Here is a 20,991-nt window from a genome sequence, read left to right on the forward strand (position 1 = left end):
TAGTATCTATACCCAGCAATATTTAAGCAACTTTAGCACCCAAATTTTTAAATGTTTCGAATTTTATATGTATGAATGTAACTGTTATGTATTAATTGTCTTGAAATTGATCTTTCTAAAAAGCTATAAGACTTTCTGTATGCATGTTAACCAGAGAAAATTATCTATCTGTGCATAAAAATTGTAGTAACTACCTATGTGTGTGTGAGAATTGTATCATTCTTTCCTGATATGGTCTTGTAGCAATCGCCTACCTAAGAGTATGAAGATTTTTGTGATATCTCACATTAGTTCGGAAGGAGAACGAAACATTCTTTACAAGGGTGTGGAAACATTTCCTTATCAGGCGCGTTTTAAAGTCGTGAGAGGAAATTCAAAATGGAAAGCTCAAAGAGAACAATATCTGCTAGCGGTGTGCTTGGGCCGTTTTAGTTGATATCAAAGCCAGACACTAGGCAATGTGCCCGTACGAACGCTGGCCCCGAAGGAGATAGATTTGGTGGGGGTCCCACATCGATTAGAGAAAGGAACGAGTGCCAGCGAAAACTCTAAGTTGGGTGGATTGTGATATCCCACGTTGGTTTACTTGTGACAACTACTTATTTGTAAGCATATCTTACTATAAAAAGAGTTTCGTATAGAAGGGCTATTTTCTTCGACAATTATTTGATTATACTCCAAACTCAAACGTGTTATTATTAAAGTTTTATAATTGAATGAAATGTATCCAATGGTCCCTATATTCCAAGCTAAGAAGACAATATCAAAATTTATAAAGTAGCCTTGTCGCTTGCACGAGCTTAAATATCTTAACAAATACATAATTGAAATCATGACATGATTTAGAACATGTCCTTTTTGAAAATAAAAAAAACGATAATATTATGATTAATTAGCTGGTATGTGATTTCATTAAGAAAGTTGATTTGACGTTAAACGAGCATGCTAATTATGATTGGTAGTTGTAATGTCACCTTATTTAAGAGTAATTCGTCTCATTCGAATATCAAAATCTTTCCTAAGATTGGTTTTGAAATCAATCAATTAGATAATAACCACGTGATTAAAGACTCGAATAGATCGATCTCAAATCATTAGGTTGAATTGAGATATTTTCAGACTCGACGCAATTGTTCTGGTTATAAATTTTTTCAACCTGAACAACCCTCATTAAATAATGAACTCTACCCGATTTAATTGTTGGAGTTCTGAACTACTTTTGTTAAGCAACTAATTTTTTTTTTGGGTTGGATTGGGTTGGGTTAATTGAGTTTTTCAAATTATATATTATATTTTTGTTTTTGATAAAAATAAAATTTTAGTTTCTAAAACATTTATTTATTCCTTCTCAAATATTTATTTAAAATTTGCCATTAAGAAATCACCTTCCAAAAAACTAAAAAATAATTTAAAGAGTAGTTTCACAATAAATAATATATTCAGGTTGGATCTACAAATAATCTGGACACGATAGACGCCCCAAGTCAACACCCATTTGTGGCTACAAAGCTCTCGAGCACTCCTTCGCCTCGACCAGAGCATCAGTTACTTGAAAAACAAATGTAGGAAGGGATGAGTAAAACTATACCTAGTATGAAACCTACTTTTAGGCTCTGCATCCTCAACTTATCTGGAGACGACATACTTTACTATTGACTTCAGGTACACAACTTTTTCCACTCAAAGACTTAGGTAGCTAGCTTAGTTTATGCAACGGTCTATCAATGTCCTAGGTTGAGGCATTACCTCATAGAACTCACTTTTTGATGGAGATAGCATGGTGGTACTAGTCTGCTCATCATCCGTGGGAGGTTAGCTAGCGAACTCGTCCTACATGACCATATAGTTACCCATAGCTGGGGTGTGACCCCTGTGCGTGCTAGCTCTAATCACCACCCATGTGATCCACTCCTCCGGTAGGACATATCTGTTTTGTAGGGCAATCAAACAATACTATCAGGTCACACAACCCTAACCGACCCCATGTTTGACTTGACAGTTGTAACAACCATAAAAAATAAAATAAAATAATAATAATAATGATTTAAAGATGAAAACTATAGGGACCTAGAGTAATGTGTGAAGGCCAATGCGTGCATATTACCTAAAGTAATGTGTGAATGAGGTATAGAGTTGTGTCATAAAAATGATTTAAAGATGAAAACTATAGAGACCTCATGCATTTTGTGTGTTCATATACATCGGGATACTTCCCCATTTATGATGATGAGTACGAACGAGTACACTATGATGATAATGATCATGCCTCGCATGACACTTAGAGTCTGCTGACCTCCGGATGTTGCTACAGATAGCTCTCGACTATAATGGGTCTAGGGGGTACGTATCGTCTGGGGATCCACACTCGCACATGTGGGTTGTGAGTAAAGAAGTACTGCACATCCAATTTTGTACGGACTGCAAATCACCCCTATGATGGTTTTTAAATGATAGGTTCCTATATCATGAGTTACATGTGTTTGCATTCCCTGACTCCAATAGCGGGGTCAATTATTGAGTATTTCTTAAAATACTGAAGTTGTGCACTACTTCTATTTCAGGTAAAGGCAAGACATCCTGTACGGCTGATGATGACATCGCAATTCGAGACTATGACACATGCAAGGTAGTTGTACTTACTTTCTTAGACTTAGGTTAGAATAGGGTAATTTTATTTTTAACATTTATTTATTTTATTTAGTATTTCGTTGTGTCATTTAAAAGATGTTTTCAAACACGTAAGTCCATAACAGTGTTTTAAGATGAAGTTTATGTTTATGAGGAAGTTTTTAAATGTTTAATTCTGCATATGAGTATAGATGATGATGACGGTAGCAACTCTAGATAGGTAGAAATTTAGGGTTGTTACAACAGTACTCATACCTGAGTGGAAAGAGAACTAGATGCTCCATAAACACCATACCGACTACTATCAAACCTAGGAGGCTACCTTTGTCTTTCTAGGTTGCCATTGTGGGTTTTTAGATCCGTAGGCCAGCTTGGTGGCTCTGACTTAGATTCAAATCTCCAGGTTTCTCTATTTAGACTCCTTGTGTCTAGTTCGGTATGGAACACTAGTGATTGGATCCGCTGGTTCTCGCTCACATTTCTAACATGCTTGGACAATTGAATGCGTTCCATCCTAGATCATAGTCTAGCCAAACAGACTCTAACATCCTAGTCTTATCCCATTGCTATTACTTACACACTACAGGAAGATCATGCATACACTCACACATGTTCAATGGAGTGATTACATCCATCAAGCACCCAGAACAGAAATCACAAATTTTCATCCTCCTTTCCAACGTGATTATGTAAAAGTAGTAGTAAACAATTCATACATCATTTAAGGTACAATTCTAATATACCTTTATCAAGTGTGACTAAACAGAGGCTTAACGATCATAAAAGCTCAAAACATATTAAAACTATCCACCTAAGGTTGGTTAGCGATTCATACAACTATTACTTGTCTAAAATTTATGTGGTTACCTAGATGATTATTGTATCCTTCTGAATTCAATTGCCTGCGAGAATAGTCACAAAAAATTCTAGAAATTCCCTTGAAGATCTTAATTTAGAAAAAACAGGATTAACATCTAAATCGACATGGACAACTGACAAATGGAGTTCAAACGACACGTAAAAGGGGACTCACGTGTGGCTCCCACAGCACACACGTGTTAGAGGGATTTCACATGTGTATATCATGCACGAAAGATGGGTACAGTCAAAGGTTCAATTTCCTCAAATCATATTATCTAAATTCACTTGATCTACGTAATTCTAATGTAGCTTAATGTCCTCACATTACACTTTAATCCATTAATAAAAATAATAACAACGAGATCAGACTACTTTTCGAACTAAAACAAACCCTAAAAAGTTTAAGAAACAAGGTAAAACGAAGTAGCATCGAACAAGAAACAAAAAGACATTATGAACCAAGGATTAACATGGGGAGGCATGATCGATGTTTCATGGTCACAAGTACATGCAATAATACAAACTTTTCAACAGCCTTTGCTTCATCTTCATGTTTTTTTTTTTTTTTAATCTTCAATTATTCTTTTTCTCTTTTCTGCCAAGCCCACGTGTAATCTGCAGAAAAGTTTTTGTTTTTTACCATACAGTAAAAGTTATTATTATATTTACTCAACGCTTTCACGTAGAGAAAAGTAACCGATCTGTCATTTTTACCCATTTTTTCTCGTTTTTTACAAAACTAGTAGATTATTTCTTTTAATATTATTTTTTTTTCTAATTTTTTTTAGCAATGATTGATGGTTAATATTTATCTGGTTAAATTAATAAAAAAAAGTTAAAATTTTTTATTCTAATTAAAAAATATTTTTAAATTTTTAACAGCTTCAATAATATCAAAAATTATATAATTAATTTAGGATTTTCATTACAGAAATAAGTACTCTTAAATTTTATTTTAATTTTAGTATTAATATTACATTTAAAAGATAGGAGTATTTTATAAATGTGTCATTAAATATTTTTTAATTTTTTTAAAAAAAGTTAGGGATAATTTTGAGATTTTAAAAAATTTAAGAGTATTAATAAAAATTTTGATAATTCAAGAGTATTTTTTTACAATAAAATATTAACGATTTTCTTTTAGTTTAAACATTATAGAAGTCAGACATTCAGTAATTCATCGTTTAGATGATGATTGATATCTTTTCGAAAATGAGATCAATAAAGTGATGGGTATTCGCTACAATGCAATTATTGTATATAAATTGACCTTTTGTCGAAGATGAAAATAAGTCGTAGTAATAAATAATAAAAAGATCCGATAAGAAAAGAATCATGAAAATTAGCACGTTGACGTATTTTCAGCGGGGCGACTAATGAGATTAGAAAAAGATGACTCATTTTAATTAACTAATTAACAAGTTCCATTTTTTATTTTGTCGAGCCAATAAAAAAACCTCTTTAGACTTAGCTTGATTCTAAGCAATATTGAGGTTCTCTAAAATGATATAAACGGGATACTCAGTAACTAGGAGTGTCTCTTCATCTCCATAACTGGAATGTTTCGAGCTTTTAGGTTTTCGAAAACGCAATAGAATCTCATGACTCGAGTGTAGGGCAAATTCATTACCATGTCCCAGAAATATCTTACTCCATTATGACACTCTCGTAAAATCTTTAGTTTATTTCTTACTTAACTGGTGGCGTACCAATTAGGGTTTCATTTCGGTTTTAAGCTCATACGTACAGTTTTATTCGCTCCTTTTCTTCAAAACTTGAGTCGAAATTTATGAATTTAAACATCCCCCACAACAATGTCGAAAAATATCAACAGTGACTCACTTTTTTCACGTGTGTACTTCAAACGACCCAACTAGGGTTTACAAATTAGGCTTTCCATTTTAAGCCTGCTATAGGCTTTTTGTATTTGAAATTTGAGTCAAAATTATCAAGTTTGAACATTCCCTACAACAATGTCGAAAAATATCAACCGTGACTCTCGCCACTCACGCAAAATCTTTAGTTTATGTCTGACCTAACTTGTGATATACGAAAGGGGGAGCCAAAATGTGAGATCTCACAATCCCACATTGGTTGGGGAGGAGAACGAAACACCCTTTATGAGTATGTGGAAACCTTTTCCTAGTAGACGTGTTTTTTAAAGCCTTGAGAGAAGGTCCAAAGAAGACAAAATCTGCTAGTGGTGTGCTTGGGCTGTTACACAAAATATCGTGCGTGTGTACTTAGGTGGTCGTGACTTTTGGTGGTTTTCGTTTTGACGTACTCGACATGCCAGCAAAGAGATTTTAGCCACTAACCGCTCGATGGAAGTATAACCTAAATCCGCTTGAACATATTAAATTCTCTTTATGAGCATGGGGAGGTAAAAAGTAGCAACAACTCCACTCAATTTTACCAACCCTAAAGAAGAAGAATCTACTTTTGGGTACGCGACGAGAAAGAAAAGAGAGAGATATTGTGATTATTTTAAAAGTTGAAAGACATTCATCCTTTTTCCTATTGGCACCCAAAAAGCTGAAAAATATGACACATTTTGTTAACACACACACAAACAACACACAAAAAACCACACATTCTTATTCATTAGATTCCCTATCGAATTCTTTTTTCTTACAAAGTGGGTCGGTTTTGATGCTATGTTAGATTAGAACCCGTTACTCTTTGATTCAGAAGTTTAAGCAGATGAATTAAGATATCGGTACTCTTTTATTCATATTCTTTATAGGTTTTATGGTTTTTTATAATGATATCGTAATTGTTAGGATTGCATAACACATACACTCGATCTAGATGAAGAACACGAAAAACACGAAGAACAAGAGAGAGAAAATGTTAAGAGAAATATCGGCTAGAAGTTTATATTGATGATTTCTGGCTCATGAGGGAGTCCCATATTAGCTAATTTAGGGAGTGACCATGGGAAGGAATACATCTCTATTGGTCTGAGACCCTTTAGGGAAGCCCAAAACAAAGTCATGAGAGACAATGCTCAAAGTGGACAGTATCGTATCATTGTGGTGAGTCATGATTCTTAACATGGTATCAAAGTCATGCCTTTAACTTAGCCATATTAATAGAATTCTCAAATGTCGAGCAATGAAGTTGTGAACCTTGAAGGTGTAGTCAAAAGTGACTTAAGTGTCGAACAAAGATGTATTAGTAAGGAATACATCTCTATCATGCTGACCTTTTGTTTCTAACTTTCTCCCTTGATTTGAACCGAAAGAAGTTGAACTAAACATGTAGACATCCTCTCTGAGTTGAGGAACATGGGTTGGTTGAGTCGATGCTCAAGCTTTTAGCTCAAGGTATAGGTCTAAAGCCTAGTCGACTTTGAGGCCCTCCACCTTTCACCTCCTCTCCGAGTTGAGGAACATAGGTTGGTTGAGTCGATGCTCGAGCTTTTAGCTCAACGTTTAGGTCTAAAGCCTAGTCATAACATAGTTTCTTTTTTTCTTTTTTTTTGTCTAAACCTCTTATGAGTCCCTCCACCTTTCACACCTAAACAAACCCATAGTCAAATTTATACACGAAACCATTTCTCGTCACTTCTCGATCCCCTACCATGTTCAAAGAAAACATTTATGTGACACAAAGAACACGTCTTATTAATTAGATTCCTCGTTTTACATTCATTACCATAATAAGATTTTCACATTCAAATTCAAACCCATTGACCTTTATTCATTAAGATAGTCAATTAAAACAACACATAGTTGAGTGTCAAAGACAAATGTTTGACACGACATTTTGGAAACCATCATCGTACTCCCTCGAAGAACGTCTCTTGTGGTTTAGAAGTTTGAAAGTTTCAAACTTTAGGGTTTTGCTTTTCTTGCTTTCCACACTCTTATGGGTCCATAAGGAATCATTTGTCATACAATGCAAGTTCTTGAATGCAAAGGTTTTACTCTCTCTCTCCATCTTATGAATCACGTTTTTGTTTGATTTTGTTTCCGTAATTCTTTTGCCAATTCTCATTCACACCCTTCTATGATTGATTGGAGATGAAGATATTTAGGAAGAACGAAATTAGATGGTCGATCAGCACGTGTTATCGACTTAAGGAGGGGTACATTGATGAATCATGACTATGTTCGAATAAGAGTGATCTTGCTGATATGAGATAATGGCTAAGAAAATTGATACAAGAATTGAGTGTAGTATCTATACAAGCGTCTACTTTTCTTTTCGGTAGCTCAATTATTAAGCCTTAAAAGTTATGCGTGTTCAGCTTAAAATAATCCTATGTTAGGTGGGATGGGTTGGGTCGGGTCAGGTTGGTAGATTCTCTAGACTCAATCCAATTGTTGGGGTTGTAAACTTTTTTAACCCACACAACCGTTATTAAATAATAAATTTAGCTCAACCTAACTATAAATATTTTGAGTTGAGTTGGGTTGGTTTGGGTCTTCGAACCATTTATTTAAAATTTTGTTTTTAGTAGAAGTAAAATAGTTCAGTGGGTAATGGAGGTGTGTAAAGGTTTCCTCGAGCTAGACGAAGATTGATCCTCGAGTGCAAAGACAGAATGAAGCTTGACTGCAAGGCCCACCCGTCGAGCAGGAACGAAAGCCGGCCTTAGTGATCCGACAGTGCCGAGTTGAAGGGTTGTCGCTCAACGGATAAAAGTTACTCTAGGGATAACAGGCTGATCTTCCCCAAGAGCTCACATCGACGGAAAGGTTTGGCACCTCGATGTCAGTTCTTTGCCACCTAGGGTTGTAGTATGTTCCAAGGGTTGGGTTGTTCGCCCATTAAAGTGGTACGTGAGTTGAGTTTAGAACGTCGTGAGACAGTTCAGTCCATATCCGATGTGGGCATTAGAGCATTGAGAGGACCTTTCCCTAGTACGAGAGGACCGGGAAGGACGCAAGGGCTTCAAAATATATGTTCAAAAATTACCTCCCAAATAGTTAAAAATTATATTTATTTAAAATTTTGTTTTTAGTAGAAGTAAAAGGTTAGTTCATAAAATATTTATTTTTTTTCGAACATTTAATTAAATTTTGCAACTTGGACTTCAAAATATATGTTGAAAAATTACCTTCCAAATACTTAAAAATTATTTTTAAGAGTGGCTAGAGAATAAATAATAAAAAAAATAAATTTGAAATTAAACAAAAAAATGTATATTTAGTATCGTGACAAAAAAAAATGTATATTTTAAAATTAACCATAAAACCCAATCTAGTTTTAGGGAAACCATGAACAAACTCAATTTATAATCTTTTCATTTATTTGAATCTAACCAATTGAACCTAAATAAGTTCATAACTCAAAGCAAACCGTATGGGTTGGGTTGATCAAGTTTTTCGGGACATTGAATATTTTGAACACTCTTAAAAAAAATATGTGACTGAAGACCAAGTATTCTAAAATAACTAACTTAGTTTGTAGGAATATTCTTCACTCTTAAAAGTAATCAAGTCATGTTGTAAGAAAATGTCGGTGTCGAATTCGAACTTCAAATCTTGATCTGAATCTCGAGCATGAAGAGTTATAGTCAAACGACATATTCTGAGTGGAGAAAACAAATTGGAGTTAGTATCATTACACCATGTGAAATTAGAAACTCACTTTAAATTCTGTCGATTTTTCATTATATTTTTAAGATTTTTTTTTTAATGGTGTGAATGAAGGAAGGATAGATGAATGAACTGAGACCACATCTGAATGAGAGTAATCGTGAATATAGGATGATTAAGGAATACGTAAAAGAATTGAAAGTTCTACCTATACTACGTGTAACACCAAGGTTCACATTCTTTTTTTATGGCTCAATCATAGGAACTCTATGGTTAAGTACGCTTTAGTTGTAGCAATTATATATTAGGTGATCTCTTGGGATTTTCTTAGGATGCATGTGAGTGAGGACAAAGCATACTAGAAAGACTTGTGATGTCCCACGTTGGTTGGGGAGGAGAACAAAACACCCTTTATAAGGGTGTGGAAACCTTCCTCTACTAGATGTGTTTTAAAGCCTTGAGGGGAAGCCCGAAAGGGAAAGCCCAAATAAGACAATATCTGCTAGCGGTGAATCGGAGCCGTTACAAATGGTATTAGAGTCAGACACTAGACAATGTACCAGCTTTCTCGCTCTTCCCCGAAGGGGGTAGACACGAGGCGGTGTGTCAGTAAGCATGCTGGGCCCCGGAGGGGGTGGATTGTGATGTCCCACATTGGTTGGGGAGGGGAACAAAACACCATTTATAAGGGTGTGGAAACATTCCCGAAAGGGAAAGTCTAAAGAGGAAAATATCTACTAGCGATAGATTTAGGCCGTTACAACATTTGTGTTGCCTATGAGAATAGTCTTCATTCTTAGAACTAAAGAATGAATAACATGACTATGTTGAAGAGGATGAAGGAGAATGTCGAGGACATCAAATGTCGAATCTGGATTCCATGGACATGGATCGTTACAAATGGTATCAAAGCGGTACCTCTCCAAGTAAGATATGGTTCGAGGACGAACCAAAGCGGAAGTTGGTGAGCATGTGACACCCAAATAAAGGAGAGGTACATGAATAAATCGAGACTACATCTTAATAAGAGTGATCCTGAGGATAGGGACTAAGGGGAATGGAGAAAACCCTAAACTTAATTAGAGGTTTGGTTGAATAGTCATATCCGCTCATCCCAACTATTGCAACCCGTAAGAGAAGCTCATGTACATCCACAGATTATCGACATATTTGATAGAAACCTATACTTTACGAGGGTGTCACGTGAAATTATATTTTTATCACACGATGACAAGTGGGTAATTTTTTTTTTTTTTTACCATTTTTACCATATGTACAAATTATTAATATTTTTGCTAGATTTACTACCAATTGGGCTTTGTTAGCCATATTTAAAAGATTGGTCGGTGGGCCTTAAATGGGCCGGATCTCTTTAGTAAATGGGCCAACATATCCATCACTAGCCTCTATTGGGCTTCACAGTATTATGACCAATGACCACTTCACTTCCTCTCTCTTATTTATCTTTTTTTTTTATTATTTTAAAAATTATTCAAAATTATATATATATATATATATCAATTTTGAGTTCTCTATATATTATTTATTTTAGAGTCTAAACAATAAAACTAATAAACCTATTTAAAATTAATGCATGAGATTTATTTTTTCATTTTCAACATTATTAAATATAATTCCGTTATCATTTTATTCGTATCATATCATTTATGTTTATATCGAAGTTATATTTCATGTTATTTATCGTCTTTCATATATTTGTATCATGCTATACATGCAATTCACAAAGCATAACGTAATGTTTTCATGCTTCCAACATAACAGTTCATAATGTGCAAATCATACAATAGGTATTCATAACAGTCACTTAATGCAATCCGAGCATAACATAACACATAATATCATAACGCATATCAATTCATCCAAAGATAGCATAATATTGCATTGCATAACATTTATGTATTAAATCATAATGGTCTAAACATACAATTTATTACACGTGCGAAGCCACGGGTACGTGCCAACATGTAACATACACTCATAACCTACGACAGAAGGGTCACTTACTTGATTAGCTTAAGCTGGTGTCACCAATTTATCCTTAAACAAAAGTTCGAATTTTAAACTTTGAAATCAAGTCAACCTTCACAAAAATGGCTTCCCACTAGTATGTTGCAAAAGCCTCAAACATCTACAAAATCTGCATTTGATTCTGAAATGCATCCGCTTCCATTTGCATCATCTGTTTTGTTTGGTGAGAGTAGAGTTCCTCTATAGGTAAATTCTCTCTCTTACATTCCATTTTATATAAAACAATATTTACTTGGGTTGGTACATCGTCATCGTCCGGTGTTGGGCTCTGATACCATCTCACAATCAGTCTCTCTTCGGGGCCAGCGTCCTCGTTGGCACTCGTTCTTTTCTCCAACCGATGTGGGACCCCCACTAAATCCACCCCTTTCGGGGCCCAGCGTCGTTATTGGCACATCACCTCATATCTACCCTCTTCGGGGAAGAGCCTTCTCACTGACACATCATCCAGTGTCTAGCTCTGATACCATCTCACAATCCACCCCCCTTCGGGGCCCAGCGTCCTCGCTGGCAATCGTTCCTTTCTCCAATCGATGTGGGACCCCCATCAAATCCACCTCGTTTGAGGCCCCTAGCGTCCTTATTGGCACACTGCCTCATGTCTACCCCTTCGGAGTGCAGCCTCCTCGCTGGCACATCGTCTAGTGTTTGGCTTTGATACCATTTGTAATGGCCCAAGTCCACCTCTAGCAGATATTGTCCTCTTTGGGCTCCCTTTCGGGCTTCCCCTCAAGACTTTAAAACGAGTCTACCAAGGAAAGGTTTGTACACCCTTATAAAGGGTGCTTCGTTTTCCTCCCCAATCAATGTGGGTTCTCACATTGTCGACCTCCCAAAAAGCACTGTATTGTTGTGTAGATGAACATGTCGCCAGGAAATCTCGTCGATCATAACCACCAGAAGCTGAATACGACTCTGCTAGAGCAGTCGAGCCGTTGGAGGTGTTGTAGTTGTTATGGAGGAGTGTGGGCGTAGCGGAACTATCGGGCAGGGCAACAACTTCGTCAGTCGAATTGGGATACGTCGAACAACGAGAGGGAGAGGTCACAAAGTTTCCAGAGGGGAATTGGTTGAAGAGGGATAATGGGAAAGAGTTGTGGTGGTAGAAAGAGCAAGAGGGATCGATCATCATTTTTTTTTTAATTATTATTATTTATTTATTTGTTTTTTTTTTTACTATTATTATTATCATTATCATTTATTTATTTATTTATTTATTTGTTATTATTATTATTATTATGATGGTTACATCACGTCTCTAAAAGAAACTTTCGTCCTCCAAAGTGTTCTAATCTTGGAATAACTCGGGTTCTCATTCTAAGAGTTCTTTGTTAAGTCTTGAAGCACAACTAAGAAAAATTCTTAACAAGTATGTCGACATTTCTTTGTATGCATAATTCTTTCCTAAGCAACTTGTCACTTAGCATTCATAAAAACCTTGATTTCTTATAAAGTATTTTGAGGGGTAGTTTCTTACCCCTTTCCTTTTGGTTCCCATTTTAAAGTTGTCATAGTCCCCTTAAAATCTTGCATACTTACCGTTAATATCATAAATGAGTGTCTTCTGCGATCTTGAAAACATCTTAGAATCTTCATAAGAGTCTTTTGGTCATTTAACACCTCAAATCTTGGTTTAATTCTTAAACGTATGTTCCAAAATAATGATCTGAATTCGAATCAACTGTGAAAATGTTGTTAAGTTAAAAGTGCCCAGGTTCGAACTGGGGACCTCTAGTGTGTGAGACTAGAGTGATAACCGACTACACCACCCAGACAAGCAGAATGATCTGAACTCGAATCAACAGTGAAAATGTTTTTAAGTTAAAAGTAAAAACATAATGTTAAAAATGTCTGAGCCCAGGTTCGAACTGGGGACCTCTAGTGTGTGAGACTAGCGTGATAACCGACTACACCACCCAGACAAGCTAAGACTCCAAAATAATGATCTGAACTCGAATCACCTGTGAAAATGTTGTTAAGTTAAAAGTAAAAACATAATGTTAAAAATGTCTGAGCCCAGGTTCGAACTGGGGACCTGTGAAAATGTTGTTAAGTTAAAAGTAAAAACATAATGTTAAAAATGTCTGAGCCCAGGTTCGAACTGGGGACCTCTAGTGTGTGAGACTAGTGTGATTACCGACTACACCACCCAAACAAGCTAAGATTTCAAAATAATTTTCTGAACTCGAATCAACTGTGAAAATGTTGTTAAGTTAAAAGTAAAAACATAATTTTAAAAATGTCTTAGCCCAGGTTCGAACTGGGGATCTCTAGTGTGTGTGACTAGCGTGATAACCGACTACACCACCCAAACAAGCTAAAATTCCAAAATAATGATCTGAACTCGAATCAACTGTGAAAATGTTGTTAAGTTAAAAGTAAAAACATAATGTTAAAAATGTCTGAGCCCAGGTTCGAACTGGGGACCTCTAGTGTGTGAGACTAGCGTGATAACCGACTACACCACCCAGACAAGCTAAGATTCCAAAAAAATGATCTGAACTCGAATCAACTGTGAAAATGTTGTTAAGTTAAAAGTAGAAACATAATTTTAAAAATGTCTGAACCCAGGTTCGAACTGGGGACCTCTAGTGTGTGAGACTAGCGTGATAACCGACTACACCACCCAGACAAGCTGAGATTCCAAAATAATGATCTGAACTCGAATCAACTGTGAAAATGTTGTTAAGTTAAAAGTGCCCAGGTTCGAACTGGGGACCTCTAGTGTGTGAGACTAGCGTGATAACCGACTACACCACCCAGACAAGCTAAGATTCCAAAATAATGATCTGAACTCGAATCAACTGTGAAAATGTTGTTAAGTTAAAAGTAAAAACATAATGTTAAAAATGTCTGAGCCCAGGTTCGAACTGGGGACCTCTAGTGTGTGAGACTAGCGTGATAACCGACTACACCACCCAGACAAGCTAAAATTCCAAAATAATGATCTGAACTCAATTCAACTGTGAAAATGTTGTTAAGTTAAAAGTAAAAACATAATGTTAAAAATGTCTGAGCCCAGGTTCGAACTGGGGACCTCTAGTGTGTGAGACTAGCGTGATAACCGACTACACCACCCAGACAAGCAGAATAATCTGAACTCGAATCAACAGTGAAAATGTTTTTAAGTTAAAAGTAAAAACATAATGTTAAAAATGTCTGAGCCCAGGTTCGAACTGGGGACCTCTAGTGTGTGAGACTAGCGTGATAACCGACTACACCACCCAGACAAGCTAAAATTCCAAAATAATGATCTGAACTCAATTCAACTGTGAAAATGTTGTTAAGTTAAAAGTAAAAACATAATGTTAAAAATGTCTGAGCCCAGGTTCGAACTGGGGACCTCTAGTGTGTGAGACTAGCGTGATAACCGACTACACCACCCAGACAAGCAGAATGATCTGAACTCGAATCAACAGTGAAAATGTTTTTAAGTTAAAAGTAAAAACATAATGTTAAAAATGTCTGAGCCCAGGTTCGAACTGGGGACCTCTAGTGTGTGAGACTAGCGTGATAATCGACTACACCACCCAGACAAGCTAAGACTCCAAAATAATGATCTGAACTCGAATCAACTGTGAAAATGTTGTTAAGTTAAAAGTAAAAACATAATGTTAAAAATGTCTGAGCCCAGGTTCGAACTGGGGACCTCTAGTGTGTGAGACTAGCGTGATAACCGACTACACCACCCAGACAAGCTAAGACTCCAAAATAATGATCTGAACTCGAATCACCTGTGAAAATGTTGTTAAGTTAAAAGTAAAAACATAATGTTAAAAATGTCTGAGCCCAAGTTCGAACTGGGGAACTCTAGTGTGTGAGACTAGTGTGATTACCGACTACACCACCCAAACAAGCTAAGATTTCAAAATAATGTTCTGAACTCAAATCAACTGTGAAAATGTTGTTAAGTTAAAAGTAAAAACATAATTTTAAAAATGTCTTAGCCCAGGTTCGAACTGGGGATCTCTAGTGTGTGAGACTAGCGTGATAACCGACTACACCACCCAAACAAGCTAAAATTCCAAAATAATGATCTGAACTCGAATCAACTGTGAAAATGTTGTTAAGTTAAAAGTAAAAACATAATGTTAAAAATGTCTGAGCCCAGGTTCGAACTGGGGACCTCTAGTGTGTGAGACTAGCGTGATAACCGACTACACCACCCAGACAAGCAGAATAATCTGAACTCGAATCAACAGTGAAAATGTTTTTAAGTTAAAAGTAAAAACATAATGTTAAAAATGTCTGAGCCCAGGTTCGAACTGGGGACCTCTAGTGTGTGAGACTAGCGTGATAACCGACTACACCACCCAAACAAGCTAAGATTCCAAAATAATGATCTGAACTCGAATCAACTGTGAAAATGTTGTTAAGTTAAAAGTAAAAACATAATGTTAAAAATGTCTGAGCCCAGGTTCGAACTGGGGACCTCTAGTGTGTGAGACTAGCGTGATAACCGACTACACCACCCAAACAAGCTAAGATTCCAAAATAATGATCTGAACTCGAATCAACTGTGAAAATGTTGTTAAGTTAAAAGTAAAAACATAATGTTAAAAATGTCTGAGCCCAGGTTCGAACTGGGGACCTCTAGTGTGTGAGACTAGCGTGATAACCGACTACACCACCCAAACAAGCTAAAATTCCAAAATAATGATCTGAACTCGAATCAACTGTGAAAATGTTGTTAAGTTAAAAGTAAAAACATAATGTTAAAAATGTCTGAGCCCAGGTTCGAACTGGGGACCTCTAGTGTGTGAGACTAGCGTGATAACCGACTACACCACCCAAACAAGCTAAAATTCCAAAATAATGATCTGAACTCGAATCAACTGTGAAAATGTTGTTAAGTTAAAAGTAAAAACATAATGTTAAAAATGTCTGAGCCCAGGTTCGAACTGGGGACCTCTAGTGTGTGAGACTAGCGTGATAACCGACTACACCACCCAAACAAGCTAAAATTCCAAAATAATGATCTGAACTCGAATCAACTGTGAAAATGTTGTTAAGTTAAAAGTAAAAACATAATTTTAAAAATGTCTGAGCCCAGGTTCGAACTGGGGACCTCTAGTGTGTGAGACTAGCGTGATAACCGACTACACCACCCAAACAAGCTAAAATTCCAAAATAATGATCTGAACTCGAATCAACTGTGAAAATGTTGTTAAGTTAAAAGTAAAAACATAATGTTAAAAATGTCTGAGCCCAGGTTCGAACTGAGGACCTCTAGTGTGTGAGACTAGCGTGATAACCGACTACACCACCCAAACAAGCTAAGATTCCAAAATAATGATCTGAACTCGAATCAACTGTGAAAATGTTGTTAAGTTAAAAGTGCCCAGGTTCGAACTGGGGACCTCTAGTGTGTGAGACTAGCGTGATAACCGACTACACCACCCAGACAAGCAGAATGATCTGAACTCGAATCAACAGTGAAAATGTTTTTAAGTTAAAAGTAAAAACATAATGTTAAAAATGTCTGAGCCCAGGTTCGAACTGAGGACCTCTAGTGTGTGAGACTAGCGTGATAACCGATTACACCACCCAGACAAGCAGAATAATCTAAACTTGAATCAACAGTGAAAATGTTTTCAAGTTAAAAGTAAAAACATAATGTTAAAAATCTCTGAGCCCAGGTTCGAACTGGGGACCTCTAGTGTGTGAGACTAGCGTGATAACCGACTACACCACCCAGACAAGCAGAATGATCTGAACTCGAATCAACAGTGAAAATGTTTTTAAGTTAAAAGTAAAAACATAATGTTAAAAATGTCTGAGCCCAGGTTCGAACTGGGGACCTCTAGTGTGTGAGACTAGCGTGATAACCGACTACACCACCCAGACAAGCAGAATGATCTGAACTCGAATCAACAGTGAAAATGTTTTTAAGTTAAAAGTAAAAACATAATGTTAAAAATGTCTGACCCCAGGTTCGAACTGGGGACCTCTAGTGTGTGAGACTAGCGTGATAACCGACTACACCACTCAGACAAGCTAAGACTCCAAAATAATGATCTGAACTCGAATCACCTGTGAAAATGTTGTTAAGTTAAAAGTAAAAACATAATGTTAAAAATGTCTGAGCCCAGGTTCGAATTGGGGACCTCTAGTGTGTGAGACTAGTGTGATTACCGACTACACCACCCAAACAAGCTAAGATTTCAAAATAATGTTCTGAACTCGAATCAACTGTGAAAATGTTGTAAAGTTAAAAGTAAAAACATAATTTTAAAAATCTCTTAGCCCAGGTTCGAATTGGGGATCTCTATTGTGTGAGACTAGCGTGATAACCGACTACACCACCCAAACAAGCTAAAATTCCAAAATAATGATCTGAACTCGAATCAACGAGCCCAGGTTCGAACTGGGGACCTCTAGTGTGTGAGACTAGCGTGATAACCGACTACACCACCCAGACAAGCTAAGATTCCAAAATAATGATCTAAACTCGAATCAACTGTGAAAATGTTGTTAAGTTAAAAGTAAAAACATAATGTTAAAAATGCCTGAGCCCAGGTTCGAATTGGGGACCTCTAGTGTGTGAGACTAGCGTTATAACCGACTACACCACCCAGACAAGCTAAGATTCCAAAATAATGATCTGAACTCGAATCATCTGTGAAAATGTTGTTAAGTTAAAAGTGCCGAGGTTCGAATTGGGACCTCTAGTGTGTGAGACTAGCGTGATAACCGACTACACCACCGAGACAAGCTAAGATTCCAAAAGAATGATTTGAACTCGAATCAACTGTGAAAATGTTGTTAAGTTAAAAGTAAAAACATAATGTTCAAAATGTCTGAGCCCAGGTTCGAACTGGGGACCTCTAGTGTGTGAGACTAGCGTGATAACCGACTACACCACCCAGACAAGCTAAGATTCCAAAATAATGATCTGAACTCGAATCATCTGTGAAAATGTTGTTAAGTTAAAAGTGCCGAGGTTCGAATTGGGACCTCTAGTGTGTGAGACTAGCGTGATAACCGACTACACCACCCAGACAAGCTAAGATTCCAAAATAATGATCTGAACTCGAATCAACTGTGAAAATGTTGTTAAGTTAAAAGTAAAAACATAATGTTAAAAATATCTGAGCCCAAGTTCGAATTGGGGACCTCTAGTGTGTGAGACTAGTGTGATTACCGACTACACCACCCAAACAAGCTAAGATTCCAAAATAATGATCTGAACTCGAATCATCTGTGAAAATGTTGTTAAGTTAAAAGTGCCGAGGTTCGAATTGGGACCTCTAGTGTGTGAGACTAGCGTGATAACCGACTACACCACCCAGACAAGCTCAGATTCCAAAATAATGATCTGAACTCGAATCATCTGTGAAAATGTTGTTAAGTTAAAAGTGCCGAGGTTCGAATTGGGACCTCTAGTGTGTGAGACTAGCGTGATAACCGACTACACCACCCAGACAAGCTAAGATTCCAAAATAATGATCTGAACTCGAATCAACTGTGAAAATGTTGTTAAGTTAAAAGTAAAAACATAATGTTAAAAATGTCTGAGCCCAGGTTCGAACTGGGGACCTCCAGTGTGTGAGACTAGCGTGATAACCGACTACACCACCCAGACAAGCTCAGATTCCAAAATAATGATCTGAACTCGAATCAACTGTGAAAATGTTGTTAAGTTAAAAGTAAAAACATAATGTTAAAAATATCTGAGCCCAAGTTCGAATTGGGGACCTCTAGTGTGTGAGACTAGCGTGATAACCGACTACACCACCCAGACAAGCTAAGATTCCAAAATAATGATCTGAACTCGAATCAACTTTGAAAATGTTGTTAAGTTAAAAACATAATGTCGGAGCCCAGGTTCGAACTAGGGACCTCTAGTGTGTGAGACTACCACCTAGATAGAGTGAAGTGAAAATGTTGTTAAGGAAAAAGTAAAAAACATAATTTTAAGACTGAGCCCATGTTCGAATTGGAGACCACTCGTGTATGAGACTACTGTGATAACCAATTACACCACCCAGATTGCGTGCGGTGATAATGTTGTTAGGTGAAAATGTTGTTAAGATAAAAGTAAAAATATAATTTGAAAAATGTGAGTTTAAGTTTGAACTGAGGGACCTCTAATGTGTGAGACTAGGGTATGAAATTCAAAAATAACAATTTAAACTTGAATCAACCGTGGAAATATTTCTACCGAAGTTATATTTCATGTCATTCATATCATGCTATACATGCAATTCACAAGACATAACTTAATATTTTCATGTTTCCAACATAACAGTTCATAACGTGCAAATCATACTGCAGGTATTCATAATAGTCACTTAATGCAATCTAAACATATTATAAGACATACATCATAACGCATATCAATTCATTCAAAGAGAGCATGATATCGCACTGCATAACATTTACGTATTAAATCAAAATGATCTAAACATACAACTTATTACACGAGTGAAGCTACGGACACGTGCCAACATGTAACATATACTCAGAACCTACGACGGAAGGGTCACTTAATTAATTAGCTTAAGATGGTGTCACCAATTTATCCTTAGTGAAATTTCGATTTTTGAACTTTGAAATCAAGTCAGCCTCCACAAAAATGGCTTCCCATTATCCAATTCACCAAAATCTGTATTTGATTCTGAAATGCATCCGCTTGCCTTTGCATCATCTGTTTCTCATGTTCAATGTCTCCATTCGTGCATATTTCTTGAGAGTAGAGTCCAAGAACTCGATGGGTAAATTCTCTCTCCTACATTTCATTCTATGGAAAACAATATTTACTTGCGTTGGCACAAGGTCATCGTCCGATGTTGGGCTCTGATACCATCTTTACAATTCACCTCTCTTTGGGGCCCAGCGTTCTCGCTGGCACTCGTTCTTTTCTCCAATCGAAGTGGGACCCCATAAAATCTACCCCGTTCGAGGCCTCGCGTCCTTATTGGAACACCGCCTCATATCTACCCTCTTCAGGGTACAGCCTCCTCGCTGGCACATCGTCTAGTGTCTGGCTCTAATACCATTTGTAACGCTCAAGTCTACAGCTAGTAGATATTGTCCTCTTTGGGCTTTTTCTTTCGGGATTCCCCTCAAGACTTTAAAATGCGTCTGCCACAGAAAGGTTTGCACACCCTTATAAAGGGTGTTTCGTTCTTCTCCCCAACCAATGTGGGATTCTCCCATTGTCGACCTCCCAAAAAGCACTGTACTGTTGTGCAGATGAAACCGTTGCGAAGAAATCTCGTCGCCGGCTAGCTCGTAGGTCAAAACCACCAGAGGTTGAATACGATGCTGCTAGAGCAGTCGAGTCGTTGGAGGAGGTGGTGCAGTTGTTGTGGATGAGTGTGGGCGTATCGGAACTATCGGGTAGGGAGGAGCAACGACTTCGTCAGTCGAACTCGGATACGATGAAGAATGAGAGGGAGAGGTTACCGAATTTTCATAGAGGAATTGGTTGAAGAGAGATAATTTGAAAAGAGTTGGGATGGTGAATAGTAAGAGGATTGATTACAATTTTTTTTATTGATATTATTATTTACATGTTTGTTATTTTTACTATTATTATTATCATTATCATTTATTTATTTATTTATTATTATTATTATTATTATTATTATTACCACGGTAGTTACATCATGCCTCTAAAAGTAACTTTCGTCCTCCAAAGTGCTCTAATCTTGGAATAATTCGGGTTCTCATTCTGAGAGTTCTTTGTTAAGTCATGAAGCTTTTAAAATAACAATTTGAACTCGAATCAACAGTGAAAATGTCGTTAAGTTAAAAGAAGTTCAAATTGGGGACTACCTTTAAAATAACAATTTGAACTCAAATCAACCGTGAAAATGTTGTTAAGTTAAAAGTAAAAACATAATCTTAAAAATGTTTAAGCCTAGGTTCAAACTAGGGACTACCAACTGCACCACCC

At 36.7% G+C, this 20,991-nt stretch overlaps 34 non-coding genes across 34 annotated transcripts; all 34 read right to left on the reverse strand.

Annotated features, from left to right (window-relative positions):
- Positions 1-12,935: 12,935 nt before the first annotated feature.
- TRNAV-CAC lies at positions 12,936-13,009 on the reverse strand. The gene has a single exon. It is a non-coding gene; the product is annotated as a tRNA-Val (tRNA).
- Positions 13,010-13,168: 159 nt separating this feature from the next.
- TRNAV-CAC lies at positions 13,169-13,242 on the reverse strand. The gene has a single exon. It is a non-coding gene; the product is annotated as a tRNA-Val (tRNA).
- An 85-nt stretch (positions 13,243-13,327) lies between these two features.
- TRNAV-CAC lies at positions 13,328-13,401 on the reverse strand. Its single transcript has one exon. It is a non-coding gene; the product is annotated as a tRNA-Val (tRNA).
- An 85-nt stretch (positions 13,402-13,486) lies between these two features.
- On the reverse strand, positions 13,487-13,560 carry TRNAV-CAC. The gene has a single exon. It is a non-coding gene; the product is annotated as a tRNA-Val (tRNA).
- An 85-nt stretch (positions 13,561-13,645) lies between these two features.
- On the reverse strand, positions 13,646-13,719 carry TRNAV-CAC. The gene has a single exon. It is a non-coding gene; the product is annotated as a tRNA-Val (tRNA).
- A 59-nt stretch (positions 13,720-13,778) lies between these two features.
- TRNAV-CAC lies at positions 13,779-13,852 on the reverse strand. Its single transcript has one exon. It is a non-coding gene; the product is annotated as a tRNA-Val (tRNA).
- Positions 13,853-13,937: 85 nt separating this feature from the next.
- On the reverse strand, positions 13,938-14,011 carry TRNAV-CAC. The gene has a single exon. It is a non-coding gene; the product is annotated as a tRNA-Val (tRNA).
- Positions 14,012-14,096: 85 nt separating this feature from the next.
- Positions 14,097-14,170, reverse strand: TRNAV-CAC. Its single transcript has one exon. It is a non-coding gene; the product is annotated as a tRNA-Val (tRNA).
- A 73-nt stretch (positions 14,171-14,243) lies between these two features.
- On the reverse strand, positions 14,244-14,317 carry TRNAV-CAC. Its single transcript has one exon. It is a non-coding gene; the product is annotated as a tRNA-Val (tRNA).
- An 85-nt stretch (positions 14,318-14,402) lies between these two features.
- On the reverse strand, positions 14,403-14,476 carry TRNAV-CAC. The gene has a single exon. It is a non-coding gene; the product is annotated as a tRNA-Val (tRNA).
- A 73-nt stretch (positions 14,477-14,549) lies between these two features.
- TRNAV-CAC lies at positions 14,550-14,623 on the reverse strand. The gene has a single exon. It is a non-coding gene; the product is annotated as a tRNA-Val (tRNA).
- Positions 14,624-14,708: 85 nt separating this feature from the next.
- Positions 14,709-14,782, reverse strand: TRNAV-CAC. Its single transcript has one exon. It is a non-coding gene; the product is annotated as a tRNA-Val (tRNA).
- An 85-nt stretch (positions 14,783-14,867) lies between these two features.
- Positions 14,868-14,941, reverse strand: TRNAV-CAC. Its single transcript has one exon. It is a non-coding gene; the product is annotated as a tRNA-Val (tRNA).
- Positions 14,942-15,026: 85 nt separating this feature from the next.
- Positions 15,027-15,100, reverse strand: TRNAV-CAC. Its single transcript has one exon. It is a non-coding gene; the product is annotated as a tRNA-Val (tRNA).
- An 85-nt stretch (positions 15,101-15,185) lies between these two features.
- Positions 15,186-15,259, reverse strand: TRNAV-CAC. Its single transcript has one exon. It is a non-coding gene; the product is annotated as a tRNA-Val (tRNA).
- A 73-nt stretch (positions 15,260-15,332) lies between these two features.
- On the reverse strand, positions 15,333-15,406 carry TRNAV-CAC. The gene has a single exon. It is a non-coding gene; the product is annotated as a tRNA-Val (tRNA).
- Positions 15,407-15,491: 85 nt separating this feature from the next.
- On the reverse strand, positions 15,492-15,565 carry TRNAV-CAC. Its single transcript has one exon. It is a non-coding gene; the product is annotated as a tRNA-Val (tRNA).
- An 85-nt stretch (positions 15,566-15,650) lies between these two features.
- On the reverse strand, positions 15,651-15,724 carry TRNAV-CAC. The gene has a single exon. It is a non-coding gene; the product is annotated as a tRNA-Val (tRNA).
- Positions 15,725-15,809: 85 nt separating this feature from the next.
- Positions 15,810-15,883, reverse strand: TRNAV-CAC. Its single transcript has one exon. It is a non-coding gene; the product is annotated as a tRNA-Val (tRNA).
- An 85-nt stretch (positions 15,884-15,968) lies between these two features.
- Positions 15,969-16,042, reverse strand: TRNAV-CAC. The gene has a single exon. It is a non-coding gene; the product is annotated as a tRNA-Val (tRNA).
- An 85-nt stretch (positions 16,043-16,127) lies between these two features.
- On the reverse strand, positions 16,128-16,201 carry TRNAV-CAC. The gene has a single exon. It is a non-coding gene; the product is annotated as a tRNA-Val (tRNA).
- An 85-nt stretch (positions 16,202-16,286) lies between these two features.
- Positions 16,287-16,360, reverse strand: TRNAV-CAC. Its single transcript has one exon. It is a non-coding gene; the product is annotated as a tRNA-Val (tRNA).
- Positions 16,361-16,419: 59 nt separating this feature from the next.
- Positions 16,420-16,493, reverse strand: TRNAV-CAC. Its single transcript has one exon. It is a non-coding gene; the product is annotated as a tRNA-Val (tRNA).
- A 73-nt stretch (positions 16,494-16,566) lies between these two features.
- Positions 16,567-16,640, reverse strand: TRNAV-CAC. The gene has a single exon. It is a non-coding gene; the product is annotated as a tRNA-Val (tRNA).
- A 73-nt stretch (positions 16,641-16,713) lies between these two features.
- Positions 16,714-16,787, reverse strand: TRNAV-CAC. Its single transcript has one exon. It is a non-coding gene; the product is annotated as a tRNA-Val (tRNA).
- Positions 16,788-16,860: 73 nt separating this feature from the next.
- TRNAV-CAC lies at positions 16,861-16,934 on the reverse strand. Its single transcript has one exon. It is a non-coding gene; the product is annotated as a tRNA-Val (tRNA).
- A 73-nt stretch (positions 16,935-17,007) lies between these two features.
- TRNAV-CAC lies at positions 17,008-17,081 on the reverse strand. The gene has a single exon. It is a non-coding gene; the product is annotated as a tRNA-Val (tRNA).
- Positions 17,082-17,166: 85 nt separating this feature from the next.
- Positions 17,167-17,240, reverse strand: TRNAV-CAC. The gene has a single exon. It is a non-coding gene; the product is annotated as a tRNA-Val (tRNA).
- A 192-nt stretch (positions 17,241-17,432) lies between these two features.
- TRNAV-CAC lies at positions 17,433-17,508 on the reverse strand. Its single transcript has one exon. It is a non-coding gene; the product is annotated as a tRNA-Val (tRNA).
- An 85-nt stretch (positions 17,509-17,593) lies between these two features.
- On the reverse strand, positions 17,594-17,667 carry TRNAV-CAC. The gene has a single exon. It is a non-coding gene; the product is annotated as a tRNA-Val (tRNA).
- Positions 17,668-17,884: 217 nt separating this feature from the next.
- On the reverse strand, positions 17,885-17,958 carry TRNAV-CAC. The gene has a single exon. It is a non-coding gene; the product is annotated as a tRNA-Val (tRNA).
- Positions 17,959-18,175: 217 nt separating this feature from the next.
- On the reverse strand, positions 18,176-18,249 carry TRNAV-CAC. The gene has a single exon. It is a non-coding gene; the product is annotated as a tRNA-Val (tRNA).
- Positions 18,250-18,598: 349 nt separating this feature from the next.
- TRNAV-CAC lies at positions 18,599-18,672 on the reverse strand. The gene has a single exon. It is a non-coding gene; the product is annotated as a tRNA-Val (tRNA).
- An 85-nt stretch (positions 18,673-18,757) lies between these two features.
- On the reverse strand, positions 18,758-18,831 carry TRNAV-CAC. Its single transcript has one exon. It is a non-coding gene; the product is annotated as a tRNA-Val (tRNA).
- Between the last annotated feature and the right edge of the window lie 2,160 nt (positions 18,832-20,991).

This window comes from Cucurbita moschata, unplaced genomic scaffold (assembly GCF_002738365.1).
Source record: "Cucurbita moschata cultivar Rifu unplaced genomic scaffold, Cmos_1.0 Cmo_Scf00006, whole genome shotgun sequence".
Taxonomy (NCBI): Eukaryota; Viridiplantae; Streptophyta; class Magnoliopsida; order Cucurbitales; family Cucurbitaceae; genus Cucurbita; species Cucurbita moschata.